Raw genomic sequence first — 18,124 nt, 5'->3', positions numbered from 1 at the left:
GGGTGAACTCATGAGGGGTGAACTCTTCTCTGGTGAGCTGGATTTGTTTCCCTGCTCCCCCACATAAAGCCTACTGGGTGACCTTGGGCTAGTCACAGTTCTCTCTCTGAACTCTCTCGGCCCCACCTACATCACAAGTTGTCTGTTGTGGGTAGAGGAAGGGAAGGAGTTTGTAAGCTGCTTTGAGACTCTTTAAGGTTGATAAAAGTGGGGTATAAATCCAAACCCCTCCTCCTCTTCTTGGGATTCTCCTCCTTCTCCTCCTCTTTATCTGTGTGTCTTCATAGCTAAATTCCAACAATATACATCAGACAGCAAGTGCTTTCACACATGTGGAATACTTTCAACCCACGTTAAGGATCGCCTGCGAGTGGATTTTGCCATTTCACACAGAAAATGGACTGAAAATGCATTATTCGGCATATATGAAAGCGCCCGGCGAGTTAAGAGCAGGCCACAGCGGGTAAGATGAATGGATGTGTTCAAGCAATGACCCCTGGGGTTAGTTGTAGATGAGAATTGCCCTTGGTTTTTCATCTATAAAGTGTTGGAGGCTGAGTGTTCCACAAATAGTGCATCGAGAAAGGGAGACTAATAATAGAGACAATCTGTTGTATGCAGGCAGTTGGAGAAGACTTGCAGAAAAGGGGACTAAAGCAAGGGGAGAATGGTGATGAAGAAGAATGACTGAGAGATAAACTATGCTTTTGTTGAGTTCGCACAATACAGGTGCCTGCTTGGAGCTCCATTGCTATGTGGAGCATTGGATTGGGAGCACGGTGCACAGGGAAATTGTTTGCACCTCCTATTCTACATCAGTTGCTTGAACCAAATCAGTTTAGGGTAGAGTGCGGTTTGCTCCACTGGTGTAGCCAGCATGGTGACATGGTTAAGAGTGGTGGGCTCTAATCTGGAGAACCGGGTTTGATTCCCCACTCCTCCACGTGAACAACAGGCTCTTATTTGGTGAACTTATCATATATGCCAACTGTTTCGGTGTTCTATACCAGTTCTGCATATTTCTCTATTTTTATCTTATTTATATTGTCTATAATTTGTTTAATAAGATCTATATCTTTCACTCCATCTTGTTGCCATTTTTCCATTACAGCTCTTACCATAAATCCTTGATCTTCTATCATGTATTTATATAAAACTCCTAACATTTTTCCTTTCCTTTCATCATATATTTTATACAACTTTTCATTATACAATCTTCCTCCATCCTGGAGGCTTTTGTCTTTTCCCAAATTCCTCTTACTATTAACCAGTTCTCTTTACCTCCTTTCTCTATAAGATATGGAAACGGTATTAAATCTCCTCTTTCATTATACAAATGTGCTACCTTATGTATGAATCCAAACTCTTCTTCTTGTTCACTGAGAAATGTTCTTGTACCCTAACAGTTCCGATGGGATAAATAGTGTCCATGATGCAATTTCTGGTCAGGACTCATCTATCACATTTCTGTCCTGCCTTTCTGCCATCATTGAGATCAATGGTTTTAAAGGATGTACTCTGTCCAGGGTCCTGACCTGGATGGTCCTGGTTAGCCTGATTGCATCGGATCTCAGAAGCGAAGCAGACTTGGCCCTGGTGAGAGCCAGAGTGGTGTAGTGGTTAAGAGCAGGTGCATTCTAATCAGGAGAACCGGGTTTGATTCCCCACTCCTCCACCTGAGTGGCAGAGGCTTATCTGGTGAACCAGATGTGTTTCCGCACTCCTACATTCCTGCTGGGTGACCTTGGGCTAGTCACAGTTCTCTCAGGACTCTCTCAGCCCCACCTACCTCACAAGTTGTGGGGAGAGGAAGGGAAAGGAGCTTGTAAGCCACCTTGAGTCTCCTTACAGGAGAGAAAGGGGGTATAAATCCAAACTCCTACTCCTTCTCTTCTTCTTCTTCTTCTTCTTCTTCTTCTTCTTCTTCTTCTTCTTCTTCTTCTTCTTCTTCTTCGTTGTCATCGGCATCATACTTGCAAACCACCTGTTTCTTCTCTAGCCTTGAGAACTCTACTGGGTTGCCATAAGCCAGTTGTAACTTGACATCACTTTACAAACACACACACATTCTATCCAGGACTGTCCAGATCCAAACATACTGCGTTTATTTGAAAGGAAGACAGTCTGGACTGTAAGATGACACACACACACCCAAAAAAGTTGTAGAAAATCCACCAAACATAACTGCAATTCGAGTTAGAATTTAAGAACACCCACTATTGCACCCCCATTGATGGCATATCTGGAAAAAACCGTAGTCTTGCATTGGAATAAATACCCGCTTAACTTCAGCCATGTGTCTGTAACTGGTATTCCTTCCAAAATAAAAGAGCTACTTCATTCCAACTGATTCACCTTGCTCATTATTATTCTCTTTGCTCATTCTGAGAGTCAGGTATGCCGTTCAGGGACTTTCTATCTATTATTCACCTCATTTCTTTTCAAGTTGGTGGAGGCATATTGTGGAAACTGTTGTTTTTAATATATCCTCTTAATATTTTACCACTCCGTGATGATTCCTTTATGCCACAAAATCCGGGGGCTTGTAAAATGAATCATTCAGATATATCTGATAATGGTAATCACCGAACAAGAATTAAACCTGCTACCTACGTGTTCTCTAGGACTCTGCAATTACAGAAGAGAACAAGATCTGCGGTAATTTAAAAAGGTGCTTGAATGTAGTCAAATCTTTGAGATGCTGGAATGCAAATGAAAGGGTGGAATCTGGGAAGTGCAGCCTCGCTAGAGAGGGGCAGAGCTCATGGAGAGCAGGGAATAGCTTGGATGTGCCTGAGAAATAGTAGGTGAAACCAGAGGCAGTGGCATGGCGCCAAGGGGGGCAGGGGAGCGTGCGGTGCACCAAGCGTGCGTCAGTGCAGGGGCGTGGCATGGCAGGGGCGTTCCGAGGCATGGTGGGTGTGGGAGAGTGCACGACGGGGCGCAGGGCACACGCGTGCACCGAGCACAGTTCCCCCTCGCTCCTGGCCTGACCAGATGAGCATGTCACGTAGAACTGTGAGCAAAAGTTGCCACGAAGCTAAGCAGAAAATAGTCTTTCCTGTTTATTTGGAGCTTCTCGCCTTCCAAGGTTTCTTGTTTACTTGAGAGTCCTGAGAAAGAGGCTGGCCATTTGGGGCGGGGGGGGGGGGGCTTCGTGTCAAATGCTGGGATGTTGCAACCTTACTCAAAGATCGTGAAAAGGTTGGGCGTAATGTACATTGCGCAGGTGAATGTTCGACGCTAGTATTCAGCTGTAAGAATGAGATGATTGTTTTTCACCTGCTCTGCTCCCCAACGGGGTTCAATGATGCTTTATAATGTCGCTCTTCCCTCCTCTGTCTTATCCTCACAACAGCAAACCTGTTGTGGTTAGTATGAGAGGGTCTGACTGGCCCAAGGTCACCCAGAGAGCTTCTGTAGCAGAGTGGGGGATTCAAACCTAGGTCTTCCAGACCCTACACGAGCAGCTTAATCACTACCCTATGCTGTACCTTGACTGCGTAAAAGCGCTGCCCATTGCTTTGACTTGTAACTAGGCTGGAGGTGTAGTATGGTGCTGCTGGTGATGGTGGAAATTACCATCAAGTCACGGCTGACTTTCAATAACCCTCAGTGTTATCAAGGCAAGAGGTGAACAGAGGTGGTTGCCATTGCCTGCCTCTGCCTAGCAGAACGTGGTGATTCTGACATTGTTGTCTCTGCTTCATCGTCACCATCCTTTGACAGCAGCGTAAATGCCAGGTTGGGTGGTTGTGTTTGGTCAAGTTGCAGCCAACCAGTGGTGACCACAGGACCATGAGGTTTTCAAGGAAGTGGTGGTTTGCCATCACCTCCCTCTGCACAGCTGCCCCGGTCTTCCTCGGCAGTCTCCCATCCAAGTGCTAAACTGTGCCTAACTGTTAGGTCTTGGGACTGAAGTCAATAAGCGGACTCTGGTGATCATCTCAGAAGTCTTTATTGACAACAGCACGTGCCTGGCTTTCAGTTCTGCTTGACCACAAGAATACAGTTGCCTTTATCCCCCTCCCAGAGTTCCCACCATAATTCCCCCCCTCCCAGTTTCCCATGGAAAGTGAGAATGATACAACAGAAAGAGAGAAGTTTGGGAGCTGAACGTCTCAAGGCCAGCGCAGCGATAGCTCTCAGCCACCTGCCACCCCTCCCACTGGGAAGGCGCCAGGGTTGCTTCTAGTTAACTACATGGACTTGTTTTTTGCTAAATAACCACTCAATCGAGATCTTGGAGCTGGTTGCCGAATTCCTGGGAAAGATTCTGGAGTGTTGACCCTTTCAGACTTCAGATGTTTTATATTGCTCTTGGATCCTATATTCTGTATTTATTCGTGGCTGTTAAAGGTTTATGTATGTATGTAGTTAACGACAGTTGCAAGCATCAAAGGCATGGGATGAGCTAATGTTCCAATGTTTCAGGTATATACTGGGGGTCGGAAGACAAAGCTTCAGCTTCGGCTTTCTGACACTTCCAATAAAGCTCTTGAAACTTCCTTGAGTCTTACTTATTGACTGGAGTAACAGAGCCTTACAGTATGCCCCCTTTGATGGCAGGAGGGAGACATCCTGACACTAACCCTGCTTAGCTTCCAGCCTCCGATGAGATTGGGCTATTCAGGGCTATTCACACTGCTATAAAGGCCAAAGCAGTCTGTGTGTGTGTCTGTGTGTGTGTTTGTGTCTGTGTGTCTGTCTTTATGGATGTATAAATACTTTAGAATTAAGAACGTAAGTACATAAGAAGAAAGAACCTGTTGGGTCAGACCAGAGTCCATCTAGTCTAGCACTCTGCTGCTCGCAGTGGCCCACCAGATGCCTTTGGGAGCTCACATGCAGGATGTGAAAGCAATGGCCTTCTGCTGCTGCTGCTGCGGCCGCCGCCGCCACCGAGCACCTGGTCTGCTAAGGCATTTGCAATCTCACATCAAGAAGGATCAAGATTGGGAGCCATAGATCGACTTCTCCTCCATAAATCTGTCCAAGCCCCTTTTAAAGCTATCCAGGTTAGTGGCCCTCACCACCTCCTGTGGCAGCGTATTCCAAGAGAATTGCAAGAGATGCTTATGATGACGAGAACGGGAAGGTGGGTCGCTTTTGCATTTATCCAGGAACAAATATTTTTGCTTGTTTTAATCCAATATCTGTGTTTTCTCCTCCTTTTTCCAGCTCTGCTAATTGCTGGTAATCAGATAGTTGGAGGGGGGGGGGGACCCAGAGCATTGTAAGTGGCTCTGTGATGGGTTTTTAGTAAATTATCCGTTTCCTGCTATCATGTTGTTTTTCAGTGGAACATACTCCTCCTTCCTTTTCTGCACCCGAATTAGAATCGCAAAAACTCCATACACGCTCCCATTCTTCCTGCCTCCAATTCTCCTCCTCCTCCTCTGAAGACAATCAGATTTAACTGCATAGACTGGGGCATGGGGGTGGAGGGAAGCTAATTTACATATTATGGGGAAAAATAGAACCCCAGAACAAAGAAACTAGGGCTGCACCACACGCAGCAGGTTCTGACGCTATTGCTGTGTTATAGCAACTATTCACCTCCATATGGAAATACCCAGCTGTGAACAGCACAGTTGCCAAAGTACTGTTGCTGTTTCCAGTGGGACTATGGGAATAAGATTCTGAACCTGGATCTCCTGGATCCTAGGCTGAACCTCTTAACTCAGAGGTGTCCAACTCTGGCGCTTCAGATGTTCATGGACTACAATGCCCATCAGCCCCTGCTGGCATGGCCAATTGGCTCTCTTCTCCCCATCCTCTACTTTTATTACAATTGATGCCAGAGTTAGGACAGGTAAGGAATCTCCTTACCTGCAGTGACCCCATAGAGTTGGAACTGGATATTTACTCTGATGAGGCAAATTACAGCTCTGATCAGATCTCCAGCGTTGTGTAGTGGTTAAGAGCAGGTGCACTCTAATCTGGAGAACCGGGTTTGATTCCCCACTCTGTCACTTGAGCTGTGGGAGCTTATCTGGTGAACTAGATTAGCTTGTGCACTCCAACACCTGCAAGATGGGTGACCTTGGGCTAGTTTCAGTTCTTCAGAGCTCTCTCAGCCCCACCTACCTTCCAGGTTTGTTGTGAGGGGGAAGGGAAAGGAGTTTGTAAGCCCCTTACAGGAGAAGGGGGGGTATAAATCCAAACTCTTCTTCTTCTTCTTCTTCTTCTTCTTCTTCTTCTTCTTCTTCTTCTTCTTCTTCTTCTTCTTCTTCTTCTTCTTCTTCTTCTTCTTCTTCTTCTATATCATTGTAAAAACATTTTTAACATATTTTTCTTCTCCCAATCCATGGGACTTTTCAAAAGTGGCATCGGCTTTTGGAGGGTTCGCAAGTGAGGATGAAGCATCACGGCATTTGTAGAAGGGGTCAACCTTCTATCCTTGATCACCTGGTACCCCCCCCCCCTCCGCAAATGTGACAGATGGGGGAAAGAGCTATCATAGATTTCCCTGTGTCTCGTCTCTTTTGGTCCTTAGCTGTGCTCTGATATGCAAAATTATCGCGTAGGCTGCACGGCAGTTAATTAGGGGGGTATCTTCATAATAAATAGTAATTACTACAAATGACCTTTGCATCTTATCATTTTCTGCTGACATCTATGAAGGCTTGAAAAAAAGGTAATCTGTGCATAATGGAAGCATCAACCACTTAACATTGCTTGTTTGTTTGTTTTTAATTGGAAAAGTCTAACTTGGCACAGACTGCGTCTATTTTCATACACTAATGAAAGTGTCTTTTTGTGGCTTCCGAAGGAAGGGGATCAGCTTTTCTTTGGCAGCTTAACCATTTAATAAAGAGAAACTGCTGCCCTGAGACAGCAAGGCCATCTTTATTATTGTGTACTAGGGACATCTGAAGTGCCCCGATGGATCGGAACAAAGGCCCATTTAGTGCAGCGCCCTGTTCAACTTCCTAGGAGGCCCTAAGCAAGACCGTAGAGACGAAAGCCTTCTCCTGCTAATCATGTTCAAAGATAGTCAGCGAGGTGAAGTGGTTAAGAGCAGGTGGATTCTAATCTGGAGAACTGGGTTTGATTCCCCACTCCTCCACCTGAGTGGCAGAGGCTTATCGGGTGAACCAGATGTGTTTCCGCACTCCTACATCCCTGCTGGGTGAGTGACCTTGGGCTAGTCACAGTTCTTTGGAACTCTCTGAGCCCCACCTACCTCACAACCTGTCTGTTGTAGGGAGAAAGGGAAAGGAGCATGTAAGCCACCTTGAGTCTCCTTACAGGAGAGAAAGATGAGGTATAAATCCAACTCTTCTTCTGGAGGAACCGGGTTGGATTCCCAGCTCTGCTGCTTGAGCTGTGGAGGCTTATCTGGGGAATTCAGATTAGCCTGTACACTCCCACACAAGCCAGCTGGGTGACTTGGGCTAGTCACAGCTTCTTGGAGCTCTCTCAGCCTCACCTACCTCACAGGGTGTTTGTTGTGAGGGGGGAAGGGCAAGGAGATTGTAAGCCCCTTTGAGTCTCCTGCAGGAGAGAAAGGGGGGATGTAAATCCAAACTCTTTTCTTCTTCTTCTTCTTCTTCTTCTTCTTCTTCTTCTTCTTCTTCTTCTTCTTCTTCTTCTTCTTCTTCTTCTTCTTCTTCTTCTTCTTCTTCTTCTTCTTCTTCTTCTTCTTCTTCTGCTGCTGCTGCTGCTGCTGCTGCTGCTTCTGCTTCTGCTTCTGCTTTTTCTGCTTCTGCTTTTTCTTCTTCTTCGTCTTACAAAACTGAATGAAGAAAACCAAATGCTGGTGTGGCTTATTGCGTATTGGACTTGCATTTGCAAGATCTAGGTTGGAAATCTTGCTTATAAAGCTCTTATAAAACTCTTATAAATGCTTTGGGCAGAGCATTCTTTTACGGCTGTTATTCTTCCCCTCCTCATGGTGCTTGTTGATCCTGATGGTAGACTTCTGTTGGTCCTAACTCACTGCTTTGTCATTTTGTGCGCAAGATTTCTCTCTTAAGGGTGAACGCTCACCTTTCTTCCTGCCCCAGGTGTACCAAGCAGTGTGGGCTTACAATCTCGCCAGCTTTTTCCCATTAACCTGACAAGAAGGGATTTATTTTCAGATCGCAGGTTGCAAATGTGTTCCCCTTTGTGTGGAGGAGAGTGGCAGAAATAAATGAGATATGAAATGAGAAACCTCAGTGCTGCTTAGGTGAGCGTGGTTGCTTCTGCCAAACCTTTGCTGCAAAACTGCTGGAAAGGGATTGGGGAAGTAAAAAAAATATGGCTCTAAGAATTCTGGCCTTGATCCAGCCAAGTTTCCCTAGAGCAATTTAGTCTTTGGCCAAGTTTTTGACCATGAGAGCTATCATGGGTAATGGTTGGCTCTAGATTTATGGAATTGCCATATACCCGTGGTGGCGAACCTTTGGCACTCCAGATGTTACGGACTACAATTCCCATCAGCCCCTGCCAGCATGGCCAATTGCTGGCAGGGGCTGATGGGAATTGTAGTCCACAACATCTGGAGTGCCAAAGGTTTGCCACCACTGCCATATACCCTGGCCTATCTTTCCACCTACTTAGTGTTAGGTCTTGGACCTTGAATCAATGAACTCTGTAGTAGTGATCAGCAGCGTTTATTGGAAGGCAATGAAGTACCCAGCTCAGAAAAACCAGTTCTGGGGAACCTGGCTTTTGCTATCCCCTTTATTCAGAAGCAACCCCCCTCCCCGTTTTCTTAAAGAATGTAAGAAAGTGTTATTGCGGAACTGAGGCGTCCCAAGGTCAGCAACAGATAAAGATAAAGTCACCTGGCCTCCAGCCCCACAGAGCAACGGAAACATCCAATTTCCCATGAGAGCACATTTTTTGTGCTGAAAAAGCCCCCTTCGACTTACATGCGAGTCAGGTGTATTTTAAAAAATATTTTAGGTTTTTACTTTGTCGGCCGCTAGGGGGCGCAGTTTTTAGGCTAGTGGCACCAAAATTTCAGGGGTTTTTCAAGAGACTCTCCTGATGATACCACCCAAGTTTGGTAAAGTTTGGTTTAGGAGGTCTAAAGTTATGGACCCCCAAAGGGGGTGCCCCATCCCCCATTGTTTCCAATGCGAGCTAATAGTAGATGGGGCTACATTTTGAGGATGCATAACTTTGGACCCCCTGAACCAAACTTCACCAAACCTGGGTGGTATCATCAGTATAATCTCTTGCTGATATCAGCCAGGTTTGGTGATGTTTGGTTTAGGGGGTCCAGGAGGGTCTGAAATTTTGGTACTGCTAACATAAACATTCCTCCCCTGACCAAAAATCCAGTTTTGAAGGATTTTAACTCTTGTGTTGTATCTTGGTTGCTGGTTGAGCTAAGGGTTTTGTACTTTTAAAGTTATTGTTGAGACCCTATTGTTTTTGTTGACCCTCTTTTCCACTTACAGAGCTAGTTTACTGTTTTTCTTTGAAATAAATATTCAAAAACATTTAACCTACCGAAGCCTCAATTAATGTAATTTTATTGTTATCTATTTTTATTTTTGAAATTTACCAGTAGCTGCTGCATTTCCCACCCTCGATTTATACGCGAGTCAATAAGTTTTCCCAGTTTTTTGTGGTAAAATTAGGTGCCTTGACTTATATGCGGGTCGACTTATACACGAGTATATACGGTATCCATCAAGCATGTGAAGCCATAAAAGAGAGAGATCCAAAAAAGAATGTCCCATCACAACATTAGCAGACTGGTTACATATATCTTTCAGCAGTTACACTGAGGTAGGAATGCATCTTAATCAACCAGATACAATCACTGTCAATATATTTCACAATTCTGCATTGATCTAGAAATGCCCCTCAATCACCTAGGCGCAATCTTTGACAGAGAGAAAGAGAGAATCAGAGGCCCCTTCCGCACGAGCGGAATATGGCGCCCTGGGGACGGCAAAAACGCCGTCCCCAGGGAGCCATTCGCACAGGGGGTGCAGCTGCTTCGCAGCCGCGCCGCTCTCGCTCCGCCCAACCGGCGCGAAGCCGCCGTTTTCCAACCTCACTTGGGAAGCGAGGTTTTCAGAAAACGGTGGCTTGGAGCCGCTGCCATGCAAACGGCAGCGGCTCCAAGGCACCCTCCCTCCCTGTTTACCTATTGTGTCTGTGGCCGTCTGGCGCGTCGCTGAGGCCTGGGGACACTCCCCCCCCCCTGCCCTGCGACGCCGGAGCAGTCGTGCAGAGCAGGGGGTGTGTCCCCAGGCCTCGGCGACGCGCCGGATGGCCACGGACACGGCAGGTCGGCCGGGCGACGGCGCTCCGCGGCGCTGTCTTCCCGGCTGTTTCTGGGACCGTTTGTGCAAACAGTCCCAGGGGGGTTGGGTCGGCATGGAATATGCCGACCCAAGCCCGATCGTCGCCGTGCAGAAACGGCCAGAGGTTGAACTCACCGGTTCTTTCGAGGCAAAGAGGTGGCACAGAGCAAGGCTGCTTGATGGAGTTTGATGGGGAATGGGAGTCGGAATACTTCTACACTACTTCTTCCCCATAGTTGTTAAATTGAGATGACATTTTTTTTCCTAGGGGAAGTTACCAGAGGTAGCAGGCAAGGCAATTAGCAAAGCAAGGAGGTATCATAGCACTGCCAGCAGCTGCCAGAAGACAAAACAACTTTAAAACACTTTAAAAAAAACAACTATGAAAAAATATTTAAAAGCCAATAAACCAGACTGAAAAAAAGAGCCCGCTGTTCTTTATCTGTTCCTGATCAGTTTAAGAACCAATTTCTTAAAATAAAATAAGCAGACTAATGGAAAGTGTCTGTTCAGCCGACACTATCTTGGCAGTCTTCCTTAAGTTTAAAAAAGAAACACCTGTTGCTTTGGATGTTGTGTAAGTTCGTTGCTGTTTGTTGAGCGATCCTGCTTTTATTTTGATAGGTTTCTTGATGCTTTTACTTGTGCTTTTTAAGATATTTGGCATATAATCTTGGGTGGAATTTTTCAAATAAAAGGATGAGTCATCAACTTTGAAGAACTGCCGTAAAATGCAATGAAACTTTCCGTTTAGAATTTCTAAAGGAGAAATTGGATTGTTGTTTAATACTTATAGCAAGCCTTTATTGGCATAGACTACAACAATAATAAAAAATGGATTTAAAAACATATACAATACAGGAAATAAATGTTAGATCGAAGGAAATCTACTGGCGTTTAGTAATTTCCAGGAGAAAGTCTGCCACTATCATACAGAGAGAAGGATCAGGATTGTCCAACAAGTAGTGTAATCTAATTAAATCGGGGAGATCGAGTAAATGTAAAGGAGTAAGATTCACGTACTTGGATCTGATTTCCTTGAATCTGAGACAGTGTAGTAATTGGTGGGCCAGAGATTCAACTGAGCCATCGTTACATGGACACAATCATTTAGCCTTTTCTTGCTTATTAAAACTGATTGTTGTTTAATACGCTCTTTCCTGCTTCATGGACCTTGGGTAAGAGGTAAAACCATCTAAGACTCCGAATCAGATTGACAGAATATTAGAGTGTTATATACATACTGCCCCAAATGTTATCATTGTACCAGGAGATATATTTTCTACAAAAACACCTGCACATTTAATTTGGATTAAGATTCTTGCTTTTTTAATGTCTGTTTTAGTTGAGTTGATTTCCCTGCTAAGTTTCCATGCCCTACAAGGAGAGACTTAGGGAGCTGGGTATGTTTAGTTTGGTGAAGAGAAGGCTATGAGGTGACATGATGGCCATGTTTAGATATTGGAAGGGATGTCATGTTGGAGAGGGAGCAAACTTGTTTTCTTCTGCTCCATAGATTAGGACCAGGAGTAATAGACTCAAGGGGAAGTAAAAAAGATTTCACCTAAACATTAGGAAAATCTTCCTGACAGTAAGGGCTGTTCGACAGTGGAATGCACTACCTCGAAGTGTGGTGGAGTCTCCTTCTTTGGAGGTTTTTAAACAGAGGCTGGATGGCCATCTGTCAGGAGTGCTTTGATTGTGTGTTCCTGCTTTGCGGGGGGTTGGACTAGTTGGTTCTTGGGGTCTCTTCCAATTCTATTATTCCGAACATGAATAAGGATTATTTCACAAACCTAGAATTTTTTTAATTTAGCATTTTCCTTGCCCCCTCTGATCTAGTGTAGATTACTAATCCTGCGGTTAATGCTGTCATTTCAGCAGTTATTTAGTATGGAGATAACCATTCCCGTACAGAAGGAGGCTGTATTTACTTCCACAGGTTTGAGAAATGTTACCATTGTAAGCAAATTGTAGCTATCTGTGTATTTTTCTGTCCGAATGCCCCTATCGAAATCTTAGGCTGTCTTTGAGAAAAGAATACCCCAAACTGTCCAATAACACTTTTGAATTATAGCCATATCTTTATAGCCGGAGCCCTTCGGGGATCGGGCGGTATATAAATTTAAGAAATAAATAAAATAAATAAAATAAATATCTGTCTACAGAGAGAAGGGGTGCTTCATTCGGACTGCATATTCATTTAATTATCATTGATGGTTTTATAAATTGTATTTAAATGAAAAGAGACAAAAAAAGAAGCATCTCACACTGGTTTTCTGTCAAATTTATACAACAAAAAGTTCAGGTCTCAGTTGAAAAGAACATTCCTTCTGTTAAGCCCCTTCCGCACACGCAAAATAATGCGTTTTCAAACCCTTTCACATCTGTTTGCAAGTGGATTTTGCCATTCCGCACAGCTTCAAAGAGCACTGAAAGCAGTTTGAAAGTGCATTATTCTGCATGTGCGGAATGAGCCTTAGATTCAGGTATTTGCCCTCTGTTGCCTTCTTTGCATCCTTGTTGAATTCGTTTTCTTCAAGAGACTGGGAGGAAGTATCTTCATCTGCCAAGGAAAGATGGGATGGACATCTTCTGGTATACCTCTGAATGGAAAGTTTTTTTCTGATCTCATTATCTAGTTCTCCCATCTATAATTAGTTTTGAAATGGTTCTGCCATCCGTTTGTTTCATATTCTATTGTTATTCTCTGCTTTCCCAGTTTCACCTGTCTGTTTTCAAAACATCCTGCAGCTTATTTCCTTCTTTCTTTATCTGATCACATTTTGTTACTTTCTCCATTCGGACAATATTAGTGCCTTTTTTTCCCCATCTTGACACAAAAAGGCCCTTTGCAAAGCTTTCTTTTCTTCTTTTGATGGCACTGATAGGGAGAAAGGTTGGAGGAAATAGTTGGAGTACCAGTTTGAATTGTTGTCACTGAGTGCTCTGATCTGGTGTATGTTGGAAAATTCGATCTTTTCACTAAACATATTGCTCTGGCCTGGGGGTTTGAAATAGGAATGTTTATTGGTCCCAGATTATTCATTTCCATTGTGAATTATGTTTTAGTTCAATCATGACAGCTTCTCCTATAGCCATGGTGGCGAACCTTATTTATTTATTTATTTATTTATTTATTTATTTATTTATTTTTGGAACTTTTATACCGCCCCATCCCCGAAGGGCTCTGGGCGGTGTACAACAGGTAAAAACAATAGTATAGGTAAATAAAACATTAAAAAAGCAGCAACAGTTAACCACAATTATCAGAAGAGTAAAAATATAAATGGGCCCAACATCTTAATTTTAAAATTCCCTCCCCCCACCCCCCCAGGGGAGGCATGGTGGTCTCGCTAGATGACAATGATCCAATTGTCTGGGTCGGGCGAGGGCCAAACAAGGAAGGGGGCACCAATTGGCCATGCTGCCATGCATGACCAATTGGCCATGCTGGCAGGGGCTGATGGGAATTGTAGTCCATAACATCTGGATCCAGGTCCCTTTGCAAAACAATGGGTCCAGGGCCCCCTCCCAGGCTCAACTGATACACAAGTGGAGAAGACAGTCATTAGGCTACCAGCAATTAAAACTTGGCTACCAGTAATTAAAAACACCAGAATCAAAGGCCAAGGGCATGCTAGGTTCATGGAAAATGGACTCCACCCAGACACAGGGTTTGCATTCACTAAGGCTGCTGCTGCTGCAGGAAATGCACATGTGAATCACACCCTGGACTGAAAACCCCCACCCGCAATATAATACAGTCAACCGCACCCTTGCATAACAAATTCCACCCAAACACTTACTGCTTGGTTCCCCACCCTGGGAAATGGACAATATATACCCCACTAAAACATTCCCTTCTCACTGGACACAGTGTGTAACAGACTTCCCTCTGCATAAGCATAAGCATAAGCATTTATTGTCATTGTGCACGCACAACGAAATTTACACATCAACACGAAGCCGCGGAGTTTAGCATGGCCACAGCTCTAGAGTAGAAGCTGTCTCTAAGCCACTTTGTCCGAGTTTTGATAGACCTCTGAAGATGCCAGCCACAGATGCAGGCGAAACACTAGGAACAAGATCCACCAGACCACGGCCACGCAGCCCGGAAAACCCACCAGAACCAACAGTCATTAGGATTCCCGACCTCCAGGTGTAGCTGGAGATCTCCTGGGATTACAATTGATCTCCAGACTGTAGAGATCATCTCCCTTTGCAGTCAGGTTGCCAGCTCCAGGTTGGAAAATACCTGGAGATTTTGAGTTAGGAACCTGAGGAGGGTGGGGTTTGAAGAAGGGGGGGACTTCAGTGGGGTACAGTGCTATGGGGTCCACCTTCCAAAGTGGTCATTTTCTGCAGGTGAACTGATTATTTCTGTCACCTGGAGATCAGTTGTAATAACGGGAGATTTCCAGCCACCACATGGAAGTTGGCAACCCCTATCTGAAGAAACTGACTGCTTTGGAAGGTGGACTTGAATTGCATTATATTCCATTGAAGTCCCTCCCATCCCCAAGTCCCACCCTCCACAGGCTCCCCCCCCCAAAAAAAAATCTCCAGAGCTGGCACCCCTAGCATAAGGTGACCAGATTTTCAAGTTTAAAATGCGGGACGTGTGCGCACTGCCTTTTGGGGTGCTCCCCAGTTTCCCGCCCTGTGACAGGGTGGGAAAAGGGGAGCACCCCAAAAGGCAGTGCGGCAGCCTTCCAAAAAGCGGGAGAATTAAGCAACCCCACGGGACGCGGGACAAAATGCTCAAAAGCGGGACTGTCCCACCAAAAACGGGATGTCTGGTCACTGTACCCTAGCAGTTAATTACAGCAGCTACTCCTATTCATTTTTGGGTGGATTTGTATGTTGTCTTTCAGCCCCCATGAGGTTGCAGCTCACCGTAATAATTAACACATATCTAAAACTTTTGAAACATTCTACAATGGATGCAGGGGCTATTAAAGGAGGTGGCACTGTCCGTTAGTGCACCAATTCAAAGACGTTTGGGAACAACGAGAATGAAGTCCTAGAGTTTCGTGCCAATGAGGTGATGTCACTTCTGGGTTCACCCCAGAAGTAATATCATAGTGTGGACAAGTACTTGGACTCTATAGCAAAAAGTCTCCTATGATAGTTGAGGACTTAGATACATTAAAGGGAACAAACTGGAATAACTCCTTCTTAGTAGGAGGCTTAGATCTTTCCAAAGCCTTGGTAAAATGCCCAGTGAGGTCTACAGTGTCAACAGTTCTTCCCTTGTATTATTGGGAAAAGAAAAGGAGCATAAACAGAGCATCCCATCCACACGAAAACATTTATATAACGAACGTACAAATTATTTCTAATAGACCATGACAAAATCTATTGAAGCTAACCAACACGACAAGATCAATCTTTGTTCAATCTATAGCAACATTAATAACCATGTGGAGCAAACAAGAATTCATTCATTGCTTTCCTTCACCTGATTAATGCTTTGAACTAAGCACAGGCAATCCCATTTCAGTTAAGTAGTGATTCTCCTTCTAGCTAAGCGCAGAGACTTTGAATTTACAGCTGGTAAATTTCTGCTCCTAGCTGAGAATAATATTTCTGTAGGGACTAGGATGAGTTAGATTTTGGCCATAGGGCCGACGTCTGCAAAGTGCAATTTATTTGTGAGCTCAGTTAAATGGCTGGTTTTGACCTTTAAAGCCCTTCGCAGCTTGGGACCCACATATCTGAGGGATGAGCCCTCTTTATTTGAGCCCATGTGACCATTCTGTTCTTCCCAGCCATGGCTACTTTATGTCTCTTCCTTGAGGGAAATTATATCAGTCCATGAAAAATGTTTACTGTGGAGGAACCACTTCTTTGGGAAAAGTTGCAAGGGCTGTACTGTCTCTGTCCTCCCTTTAGGAGGGCTATATCAGAATGCTTCCTGTTGATTATTAGCAGTAGGCTCTCTAGGAACTGTGTTATATTTTAAAATGTAGTTTTAAGTTGCATATTATTGTTAGAAATCACTTTTGAGCTATACGGGAAAGGAGGTGTGGAAATGTCTCAAATAAGTAAAGGGGAGGGGACAGAGCTGAATGGTATAGTTCACAGGTGTCAAACTCACAGCCCTCCAGATGTTCAGGAACTGCAATTCCCATCAGCCCTTGCCAGTATAGCCAATGCTCATGTTGGGAAGGACGGATGGGAATTGTAGTTCATGAACATCTGGAGGACCGCGAGTTTGACACCCCTGGTATAGTTTATGCTTTTCATGCAGAAGGTCCAAAGTTCTATCCCTGGCATCTTGGTCACCAGTGGGACCTGGAGATTTTCCGAAATTGCAACTGATCTCTAGACTATAGAGCAGCTTAGAGGGCTTGTGGAGCACAAAAGTTAAAATTTCCCTCTCCACCTGCTCTTAGCCACTACACCATGCAGGCTCCATTTAAAGGAATCAGGTAGAAAGTAATGTGAAATTATTCTGCCCAAGACTTTGTAAAGCTACTGCCGTTCAGAGTAGTCAATACTGACCTTGATAGACCAGTGGATTGGGTCCAAAAGTGTCGGGTGGACAAATACTTAATTAGCAGAGTTAGTACAATAATGAGGCAGAGACCAGTTGCTTTACTGAAATAAAGTTTACTTACTACAGGGAAGGGAAACTTGGAAGAAAAACAATAAACATCTTTCTTACTAACTAGCACCAACAGCCAGCTTGCTGCTTAGACTATTACATGGCTACTAAGCTATGAATAGACTGAACTGACCACGTGCAGAGTGCAACACAAAGAACATATATCTAAAGCCTACATGCAGACTTGCATGTAGCCCACCCAACCAATAGGTATCAATTACCTGGTCACTGACTTCTGACCTCACTAACTAATTAGCATGCAACAATTAACTCCTTCATTACTGGATTGTGTGACTGGCACTTGCCAAATCCCATCAAAAAGCAATTAAAGACCATCTCCACTTTCAAGGAACGAAGTCCTTCTGTGCAGTTTCTTGTTTTCCCCAAACATTGCTTCACGTTTCCAGGCACACAAAAATTAACTGTGCTGTGCTTGAGATACAGCAAAATCCTTTACCATTTGATACTAGAATAAGGACCAGGTGCTGGAAGCAAAACATAGTTTCCATCCAGACTCCCTCGTTCTTCAAGATCTAACAACAGTGGAGTCACATCCCGATTAATTAGCTGATGAAACTATTGCTGTGTCACCTGTGACAAAAGGGAGGGTTTAAGTCTGCAGAAAAATCCTATCTTGTTATCTCACTCTGACCCTTTAAACTAGCAACTTCTATGATTATCTTACATCACCAGACACGGACGTGATTGGTTATTGGACCCTGGCCATCTCTGATCCTCTGTCCATGTAGCCTTTTCTGCCTAGTTTTAGAGCAGTGGTTCTCAACCTGTGGGTCGCGACCCCTTTGGGGGTCAAACGACCCTTTCACAGGGGTCGCCTCTCTGCATCAGTGTTCTCGATCTGTAAAATGGATAAATGTTAGGGTTGGGGGTCACCACAACATGAGGAACTGTATTAAAGGGTCGCGGCATTAGGAAAGTTGAGAAGCACTGTGACATACATACTTGCCTTCCAAAATGGCTCTTTGAACTTGAACTTTATTGGATACAATCGTAGATCAACAACCACAAAAAACACTGAGATACACATACGGTAATTATGGTAATGGGCTGTTAACAAGCAATTTTGCTTGATCTCTGCATTCTGCGAGGCATGTAACAAAGCGTCAACACTGCATGTGAAATGGCTCTTTGGCGCACCTTTCGATACAATAAAAAATAAGATGGAGGAGTAGGGTTGCCAGCTCTGGGGTGGGAAATACCTGGAGATTTGGGGGGTGGAGCTTGAGCCGGTGGA

General features: G+C 44.5%; 1 protein-coding gene across 1 annotated transcript in view; it reads left to right on the top strand.

Annotated features, from left to right (window-relative positions):
- GALNT17 (polypeptide N-acetylgalactosaminyltransferase 17) overlaps window positions 1-18,124 on the top strand; it is a 206,986-nt gene that overhangs the window by 34,649 nt on the left and 154,213 nt on the right. The window lies entirely within an intron of this gene.

This window comes from Sphaerodactylus townsendi, linkage group LG16, assembly GCF_021028975.2.
Source record: "Sphaerodactylus townsendi isolate TG3544 linkage group LG16, MPM_Stown_v2.3, whole genome shotgun sequence".
In the NCBI taxonomy this organism is placed as follows: domain Eukaryota; kingdom Metazoa; phylum Chordata; class Lepidosauria; order Squamata; family Sphaerodactylidae; genus Sphaerodactylus; species Sphaerodactylus townsendi.
This window is presented reverse-complemented; position numbering and strand designations above follow the sequence as displayed.